Source organism: Procambarus clarkii, chromosome 46 (assembly GCF_040958095.1).
Source record: "Procambarus clarkii isolate CNS0578487 chromosome 46, FALCON_Pclarkii_2.0, whole genome shotgun sequence".
NCBI lineage: Eukaryota > Metazoa > Arthropoda > Malacostraca > Decapoda > Cambaridae > Procambarus > Procambarus clarkii.
In genome coordinates this window covers 18237059-18247058 of record NC_091195.1, presented here as the reverse complement: position 1 = coordinate 18247058, position 10000 = coordinate 18237059, and the positions used below count along the sequence as shown (strand labels likewise).

The window sequence follows — 10000 nt, the reverse complement described above, 5'->3', positions numbered from 1 at the left end:
GTTCAATAGATATTGTATGTGTTCAATAGACATTGTATATGTTCAATAGACATTGTATATGTTCAAAGGATATTGTATATGTTCAATGGATATTGTATATGTTCAATAGACATTGTATGTGTTCAATAGATATTGTATGTGTTCAATAGACATTGTATGTGTTCAATAGATATTGTATATGTTCAATAGACATTGTATGTGTTCAATAGACATTGTATGTGTTCAATAGACATTGTACATGTTCAATAGACATTGTATGTGTTCAATAGATATTGTATATGTTCAATAGACATTGTATGTGTTCAATAGACATTGTACATGTTCAATAGACATTGTATGTGTTCAATAGATATTGTATATGTTCAATAGACATTGTATGTGTTCAATAGATATTGTATGTGTTCAATAGATATTGTATGTGTTCAATAGACATTGTATGTGTTCAATAGATATTGTATGTGTTCAATAGATATTGTATGTGTTCAATGGATATTGTATATGTTCAATAGATATTGTATGTGTTCAATAGATATTGTATGTGTTCAATAGATATTGTATGTGTTCAATAGACATTGTATATGTTCAATAGACATTGTATATGTTCAATGGATATTCTATATGTTCAATGGATATTGTATATGTTCAATAGATATTGTATATGTTCAATAGATATTGTATGTGTTCAATAGACATGGTATGTGTTCAATAGATATTGTATGTGTTCAATAGACATTGTATGTGTTCAATAGATATTGTATGTGTTCAATAGACATTGTATGTGTTCAATAGACATTGTATATGTTCAATAGACATTGTATATGTTCAATGGATATTCTATATGTTCAATGGATATTGTATATGTTCAATGGACATTGTATATGTTCAATGGACATTGTATATGTTCAATGGACATTGTATATGTTCAATGGACATTGTATATGTTCAATGGACATTGTATATATTCAATGGACATTGTATATGTTCAATAGACATTGTATATGTTCAATAGACATTGTATATGTTCAATAGACATTGTATATGTTCAATAGACATTGTATATGTTCAATGTTGCAGATACTGGAAAGTCGCCTGTATCGGTATGTGTTCAAAAGAATTAACGTGAACATCACATAACAGTGATGTGAACACTGAGATGAACATTATACGAGGTGAACATCACGTGATGTGAACAACGTTATGCCTCCAGAACATCTCAGACGTGAACACTATACATAACACACAGATAACACAGGCCACCAGGAGTGAACAGACTGCCAACACGGACAGTTCAATTGAACACCTGTTTACGGAGTGGGTAACGACCCCTCCCCCCCCCCTTCAAGGATAGCAAATGACCTCTGAGAAATATATATTTACATATATACACTAGTAATCGCTAGTTACCTTTGGTCATGTACTAAAAATTTTTTGTAACAATCAATTCGTTTTCTATGAAAACGGTAACAATCGAACAATCTTACACTAGAAAAAATATTGGAACAATTGAAATTGAACTTGCATCAGGTAAACTGGGGTTAGGGGGGTGTGGGTGATTCACTAACAATCACCTTCCACTGATTGTTTCTGTAACAATCAATCCATCTTCCACTACCGGGGGAGAGGGAGGGAGTCTCTCGAACAATCAAGTTGTATCAGGCGGTCTAACAGTCGGCATTTGCATAGTGTAACAACTTGAACTTAATTGAAGTTTGAACACCAGCAGCTGTTCACTCGTGGTTGAACCGGCGCCTATGTAACTCTGATATCACCGGGAGACATGATTATGATATCAGGTGCTTCTGATATCATGTTTCTAAGACCTATATTCATGTTTCTGAGACCTATAGGCATGTTTCTAAGACCTATACTTTCTAAGACCTATAGGCATGTTTCTAAGACCTATAGTCATGTTTCTAAGGCCTATAGTCATGTTTCTAAGGCCTATAGTCATGTTTCTAAGGCCTATAGTCATGTTTCTAAGGCCTATAGTCATGTTTCTAAGGCCTATAGTCATGTTTCTAAGGCCTATAGTCATGTTTCTAAGGCCTATAGTCATGTTTCTAAGACCTATAGTCATGTTTCTAAGGCCTATAGTCATGTTTCTAAGGCCTATAGTCATGTTTCTAAGGCCTATAGTCATGTTTCTAAGGCCTATAGTCATGTTTCTAAGGCCTATATTCATGTTTCTAAGGCCTATAGTCATGTTTCTAAGACCTATAGTCATGTTTCTAAGGCCTATAGGCATGTTTCTAAGGCCTATAGTCATGTTTCTAAGGCCTATAGTCATGTTTCTAAGGCCTATAGTCATGTTTCTAAGGCCTATAGTCATGTTTCTAAGGCCTATAGTCATGTTTCTTCACTAATCTCTATGGTGCTACATAGACTCATCGTCTTGGTACATTATTTTGATAATTACTTTTTTAATGATTACTTTAAGGCCTATCAACAAATAATTTTTATGAGGTGTCCTAAATTATATTCATAATTATCAAATTTTCAAAGATAATTCATTTTTTAGCTTCTTGCATTTTTCAGTAATTTCCTTAACCGGAAAATTTCTGTCCGGCCTTGTCCTAACAGGCCGGATAAGCGGTGAACAGCGAGTTCGTTTCGGGGTTCGGATTCCTTAACCGAACTGCTGGCTACGGCATGTGTGTTAATACCAGGTTATCTTGAGGTTATCTTGAGGTTATCTTGAGGTTGTATATGTATATGCTGGCTCCAAAGGATACCTGATCAACCAGGCTGTGACTCATACGTCAGGCTGCGAGCAGCCGCGTCCAACAGCCTGGTTGATCAGTCCAGCAACCAGGAGGCCTGGTCGACGACCGGGCCGCGGGGACGCTAAGCCCCGGAAGCACCTCAAGGTAACCTCAAGGTAAGGTTATCTTGATATAATCACCGATAACAATAACGTAGAAGAACCTAGAATACTATGTCTCACCAGTGAGGGAGGGTGAAGAGAAGTATGAGGAGAAAGTACAATTACGACTATATAGCACTGGGAAAGGGATCAGGATAATGATTTGGGATGGGACGGGAGGAAAGGAATGGTGCCCCAACCACTTTGGGACGGTCGGGGATTGAACAGCGACCTGCATGACGCTCTACCGTCGCTCTACCGTCCACCCCAAGTAGCTAGAGAGATAGAGATAGATAGATAGATAGAGGCAAAGAAACACAGATTAAGAGACAGACAGGGAGTTTAAACAAGCAATTAAATGGAAATAACTAGTTAAAGATATATTATCTGTGAAATACGTTGATTGGTGTTCATTACACACGGATTGAGCTCCCATTGGAGGAGGAGACATGTTAGCAACATAGAAAATACTTCAGAGAAGTAACAATTCGGAAAACGAAGAAATATATACAATAAACGCGAATAATAATTTAACGAAGCATAGATTCTGGCGACTGAATCAAACCATCAAAATGAGATAACAACCTAATTTAGCATAACAGGAGAACATTAGAGAGAACAAGGTGAAAAGGCAGTAGAGTTCTACTCCCTTATACAATTTAAAAATAGGCTTAGGCTGCAATTAACCTTTGGAGGGTCATTAAGACGACCACAAATAGTTTAGTGACCAACCAGCCAGTTTGCTATTAGCCTTAAGGCCTATCAACCTCTGGAGGGTTATTAAGGTCTATTAACCTCTGGAGGGTTATTAAGGCCTATTAACCTCTGGAGGGTTATTAAGGCCTATTAACCTCTGGAGGGTTATTTAAGACCTATCAAACCTCTGGAGGGTTATTAAACCTATCAACCTCTGGAGGGTTATTAAGACCTATCAAACCTCTGGAGGGTTATTAAGACCTATCAACCTCTGGAGGGTTATTAAAACCTATCATCCTCTGAAGGGTTATTAAAACCTATCAACCTCTGGAGGGTAATTAAGACCTATCAACCTCTGGAAGGTTATTAAGACCTATCAAACCTCTGGAGGGTTATTAAAACCTATCAACCTCTGGAGGGTTATTAAGACCTATCAAACCTCTGGAGGGTTATTAAGACCTATCAACCTCTGGAGGGTTATTAAGACCTATCAAACCTCTGAAGGGTTATTAAGACCTATCAACCTCTGGAGGGTTATTAAGACCTATCAAACTCTGGAGGGTTATTAAGACCTACCAACTTCTAGTGTGTTATTAAAAACCACATAATCTAACTCAGCTACCTATAAGGTATACACAAATCCAGGGTTAATATAACAGTGTATATATACACCGAAAAGCTGAGTATATCCGCTTCTACCTGTAAGTATATCTCCCCCCCCTAATACTCAAAGACGATTTCAGTATACCTTAACAGCCCAATTCCTCATAAATGAAGAACTGATACTGTTTCCACCAACCTTGAAACATCTCCAGGTGTTCATAAGAACATAAGAACAAAGGTAACTGCAGAAGGCCTATTGGTCCATACGAGGCAGCTGCTATTGGTCCATACGAGGCAGCTGCTATTGGTCCATACGAGGCAGCTGCTATTGGTCCATACGAGGCAGCTCCAATTGGTCCATACGAGGCAGCTCCTATTGGTCCATACGAGGCAGCTCCTATTGGTCCATACGAGGCAGCTCCTATTGGTCCATACGAGGCAGCTCCTATTGGTCCATACGAGGCAGCTGCTATTGGTCCATACGAGGCAGCTGCTATTGGTCCATACGAGGCAGCTGCTATTGGTCCATACGAGGCAGCTGCTATTGGTCCATACGAGGCAGCTGCTATTGGTCCATACGAGGCAGCTCCTATTGGTCCATACGAGGCAGCTCCTATTGGTCCATACGAGGCAGCTGCTATTGGTCCATACGAGGCAGCTGCTATTGGTCCATACGAGGCAGCTGCTATTGGTCCATACGAGGCAGCTGCTATTGGTCCATACGAGGCAGCTGCTATTGGTCCATACGAGGCAGCTCCTATTGGTCCATACGAGGCAGCTCCTATTGGTCCATACGAGGCAGCTCCTATTGGTCCATACGAGGCAGCTCCTATTGGTCCATACGAGGCAGCTCCTATTGGTCCATACGAGGCAGCTCCTATTGGTCCATACGAGGCAGCTGCTATTGGTCCATACGAGGCAGCTGCTATTGGTCCATACGAGGCAGCTCCTATTGGTCCATACGAGGCAGCTGCTATTGGTCCATACGAGGCAGCTGCTATTGGTCCATACGAGGCAGCTCCTATTGGTCCATACGAGGCAGCTCCTATTGGTCCATACGAGGCAGCTCCTATTGGTCCATACGAGGCAGCTCCTATTGGTCCATACGAGGCAGCTCCTATTGGTCCATACGAGGCAGTTCCTATTACATAAGAACAAAGGTAACTGCAGAAGGCCTATTGGCCCATACGAGGCAGCTCCTATCAATAACCACCCAATCCCACTCATAAACATGTCCAACCCGCGCTTGAAACAATCGAGGGACTCCACCTCCACCACGTTACGCGGTAACTGGTTCCACAAATCAACAACCCTGTTACTGAACCAGTATTTACCCAAGTCTTTCCTAAATCTAAACTTATCCAAATTTATACCCATTGTTTCGCGTTCTGTCTTGTGTTGATACTTTTAATACTTTTAATCTTCATAAACTCGTATGATAGCGACAATCACCTCCACTACCAATAACACTACGGACCCCCAAAGGGGCTCTGAACCGCACTAGCTAACACATTACAGGTGGAATTCAGACAGGTAAGAAGCCCTTCCAAGCCAGCAAGCGGAGAGGAAGCCAAGGACACAGGCATCAATTGAGAACCCCGAGGTGCCTTGAGGGCCTCGTCACGCCTCCAAGGGCCTCATTGGGACGCACTTAGCAGCTCTGAGTGACGGGTAGTTGCTCCGTGTTTTCGTATTAATGTCAAGTGCGTGTTAGCTGATGAGAGTATCTCCTACAAGGTGTATGAACTGAGAGTGTATTTTGTGTCTTAATATGTATACAGTATGTTTAGTCCTGAGCAATGCTCAGGACTAGAGTATATTTACTGGTTGGTCAGTATGTTATATGTTGGTCTTAATAACCCTCTAGAGGTTGATAGGTCTTAATAACCCTCCAGAGGTTGATAGGTCTTAATAACCCTCCAGAGGTTGATAGGTCTTAATAACCCTCCAGAGGTTGATACGCCTTAACAACCCTCTAGAGGTTGATAGGTCTTAATAACCCTCCAGAGGTTGATAGGTCTTAATAACCCTCCAGAGGTTGATAGGTCTTAATAACGCTCCAGAGGTTGATAGGTCTTAATAACCCTCCAGAGGTTGATAGGTCTTAATAACCCTCCAGAGGTTGATAGGTCTTAATAAGCCTCCAGAGGTTGATAGGTCTTAATAACCCTCCAGAGGTTGATTGGTCTTAATAACCCTCCAGAGGTTGATAGGTCTTAATAACCCTCCAGAGGTTGATAGGTCTTAATAACCCTCCAGAGGTTGATAGGTCTTAATAACCCTCCAGAGGTTGATTGGTCTTAATAACCCTCCAGAGGTTGATTGGTCTTAATAACCCTCCAGAGGTTGATAGGTCTTAATAACCCTCCAGAGGTTGATAGGTCTTAATAACCCTCTAGAGGTTGATAGGTCTTAATAACCCTCCAGAGGTTGATAGGTCTTAATAACCCTCCAGAGGTTGATAGGTCTTAATAACCCTCCAGAGGTTGATAGGTCTTAATAACCCTCCAGAGGTTGATAGGTCTTAATAACCCTCCAGAGGTTGATAGGTCTTAATAACCCTCCAGAGGTTGATAGGTCTTAATAACCCTCCAGAGGTTGATAGGTCTTAATAACCCTCCAGAGGTTGATAGGTCTTAATAACCCTCCAGAGGTTGATAGGTCTTAATAACCCTCCAGAGGTTGATAGGTCTTAATAACCCTCCAGAGGTTGATAGGTCTTAATAACCCTCCAGAGGTTGATAGGTCTTAATAACCCTCCAGAGGTTGATAGGTCTTAATAACCCTCCAGAGGTTGATAGGTCTTAATAACCCTCCAGAGGTTGATAGGTCTTAATAACCCTCCAGAGGTTGATAGGCCTTAATAACCCTCCAGAGGTTGATAGGCCTTAACAACCCTCTAGAGGTTGATAGGCCTTAATAACCCTCCAGAGGTTGATAGGTCTTAATAACCCTCCAGAGGTTGATAGGCCTTAATAACCCTCCAGAGGTTGATAGGTCTTAATAACCCTCCAGAGGTTGATAGGCCTTAACAACCCTCCAGACGTTGATAGGCCTCCAATCCCAGCACCAATCCAGTTCAATCCCATCTCCTATCCAATCTTGTCCTTCTATCCCAGCTTCTATCCCTTCCTATCCTGTACTCCTATCCTAGCTCCCAGTGTTATTTGTTCGTCTCGTCTAGCCAAACTGTTTAAGCTGGTCCTAACAAGGTGGTTGGTGGGAACTAAGACGGTCGCTAATTAACGATAAGGAACTGAACAAGTGTTCAATGGAAGGTTAATGTAAATGTTATAATGTATATGAACATCACTGATTAATGGTGATTTTTATCTTTGAAATGAATGTTGAAATGATTGTGGAAAATAGTGTTGAAAGGATGATTGGAATTGATGTTTAATCAATATTCAAATCAGTGTTCATATCTACGTTCAAATTATTCAGGAGAGAACACGTGGGCACATTAGTAGCACGCACGTACGTGCGCGCACACACGTGAGGAAGACAGGAGAGTAAGGGGGAGACATGATCACGTCCTACAAAATTCTCAGAGGAATGGACAGGGTGGATAAAGATAAACTGTTTAACACTGGTGGGACGCGAACAAGGGGACACAGGTGGATACTGAGTACCCACATGAGTCACAGAGACGTTAGAAAGAACTTGTTCAGTGTCAGAGTAGTTAACAGATGGAATGCATTAGGCAGTGATGTGGTGGAGGCTGACTCCATACACAGTTTATAATGTAGATATGATAGAGCCCAATAGGCTCAGGAACCTGTACACCAGTTGATTGACAGTTGAGAGGCGGGACCAAAGAGCCAGAGCTCAACCCCCGCAAGCACAAATAGGTGAGTACACACACACACACACACACACACACACACACACACACACACACACACACACACACACACACACACACACACACACACACACACACACACACACTCACACACACACAAGCACACACACACACACACACACAAGCACACACACACACACACACACACACACACACACACACACAAGCACACACACACACACACACACAAGCACACACACACACACACACACACACACACACACACACACACAAGCACACACACACACACACACACACACACACACACACACACACACACACACACACACACACACACACACACACACACACACACACACACACACACACACACACACACACACACACACACAGTAAAAATTAGAATGGTTTCTAATTGGAAAGATTTAGAATTCACGGCTTTTTATAATTTCCTTCTTAACTACCCCATTTACACTAATTACTGCTTGTTCATCACAATTAACGCGGATATGTACGAGAATGGGGAAGTGGTTGTTCACCTGAGACGAGTAGAACAATACGAATGTTCATTAATGTTAATATTTCACAGTGAACAACTTGAACACAGAAAAGCCAAAAGGCCCTGATTATATATATATATATATATATATATATATATATATATATATATATATATATATATATATATATATATATATATATATATTTTTTTTTTGGCTAACACTAACATATTATTCCTCATTCAGCTTATAATTCCTTAATTAAATGTTCGTATAAATTCAATTAAAAAAAAATGATTTTTTTTAATAATTATCATTGTTGAACTATTTCAGTCATGCCATTTTTTGTTAATTTGAATAATTTCATATATATAAGACCCCAAAACTAAGAATAATTCATTTTCTGTATATAGAAAAACCAGTTTTTGTTATGTTTAGTATTGCAGTAATAGGGTTATTGCCCCCCCAAAAATATATTTTTCCCATGGTATTTTATGTTAAAATGTGAAGTCATAACTTTGCTTTCAAAACATTAACGATAGGTTAGTTAAACGAGTGTAAGCAGTTAGTTAGGTTAACGAGTTTAAACAGTTAAGTTAGTATGTACTTACCTAGCTTCCAGACGTCTTTTTCTGCCGTAACTAATCCAAGTCTGTGGTGAGTTAGGTATATTTTTTGATTTACACCCAAAAAAATCTTAAATAACCATTAACCAGTACACAAAATATATGCTAACTTAAATCACTCAAAATCTCTCAAACACTTGTCACAAAAAATATATATAGGTTTTTTTATAGATCCAATTGAGACAATTTTTATCTTTCTATTAGATTGAAAGTCGGCAGAAAAAACATAGATATTTCTATATATATCTCACTAGGGCAGAATATACCTTTTAAAACACACTTGGAGTAAAAAAAAATATAGCTAAGATGCTATACTGAATCTTGAGTCTAGCAAAAGGGGGTGGAAAAGCGGTTTGGCTACGACGCCACTTTCAACGAGGTTCCAGTTCGAATCCCTGCTAGTTGTTGTTGTTAGTAGGAGTAAGGGGGGGGGGTATGGAGGGGTTGGGGGGGTTTAGAGAGAAGCGACGTGTACACCACCTTCTTCCTAGCCTCGTTCAAGGCATACTGACTCCAGAGCCTGGCTGTACCAGCGGCATGAATCGATACCTTCTAGTGCGCATGCGCTGAGCTGCTCTTCTCGGCTTTCTCTCTCTCTCTCTCTCTCTCTCTCTCTCTCTCTCTCTCTCTCTCTCTCTCACACTCTCTCTCTCACTCACTCTCTCACACTCTCTCTCTCTCTCTCTCTCTCTCTCTCTCTCTCTCTCTCTCTCTCTCTCTCTCTCTCTCTCTCTCTCTCTCTCTCTCTCTCTCTCTCTCTCTCTCTCTCTCTCTCTCGTGATTAGGGTTCGAGCCTACATACAGGGTGTTCCCAGCTACCCCTTTGTAGATTTGTTCACATATCAAGCTATTCTGATATCTGTTTATGCTTAATCTCCTTATCTGT

General features: G+C 40.5%; 1 protein-coding gene across 1 annotated transcript in view; it reads right to left on the bottom strand.

Moving 5' to 3' along the window:
- The window catches only part of LOC123770498 (neuroligin-1), a 130270-nt gene extending 120706 nt beyond the window's left edge, over nucleotides 1–9564 (bottom strand). The window contains exon 1 of the mRNA XM_069301751.1: nucleotides 9100–9564. The gene's annotated coding sequence lies outside the window, so the exon portion shown is untranslated. The remainder of the gene's footprint in view (nucleotides 1–9099) is intronic.
- Nucleotides 9565–10000: the final 436 nt, after the last annotated feature.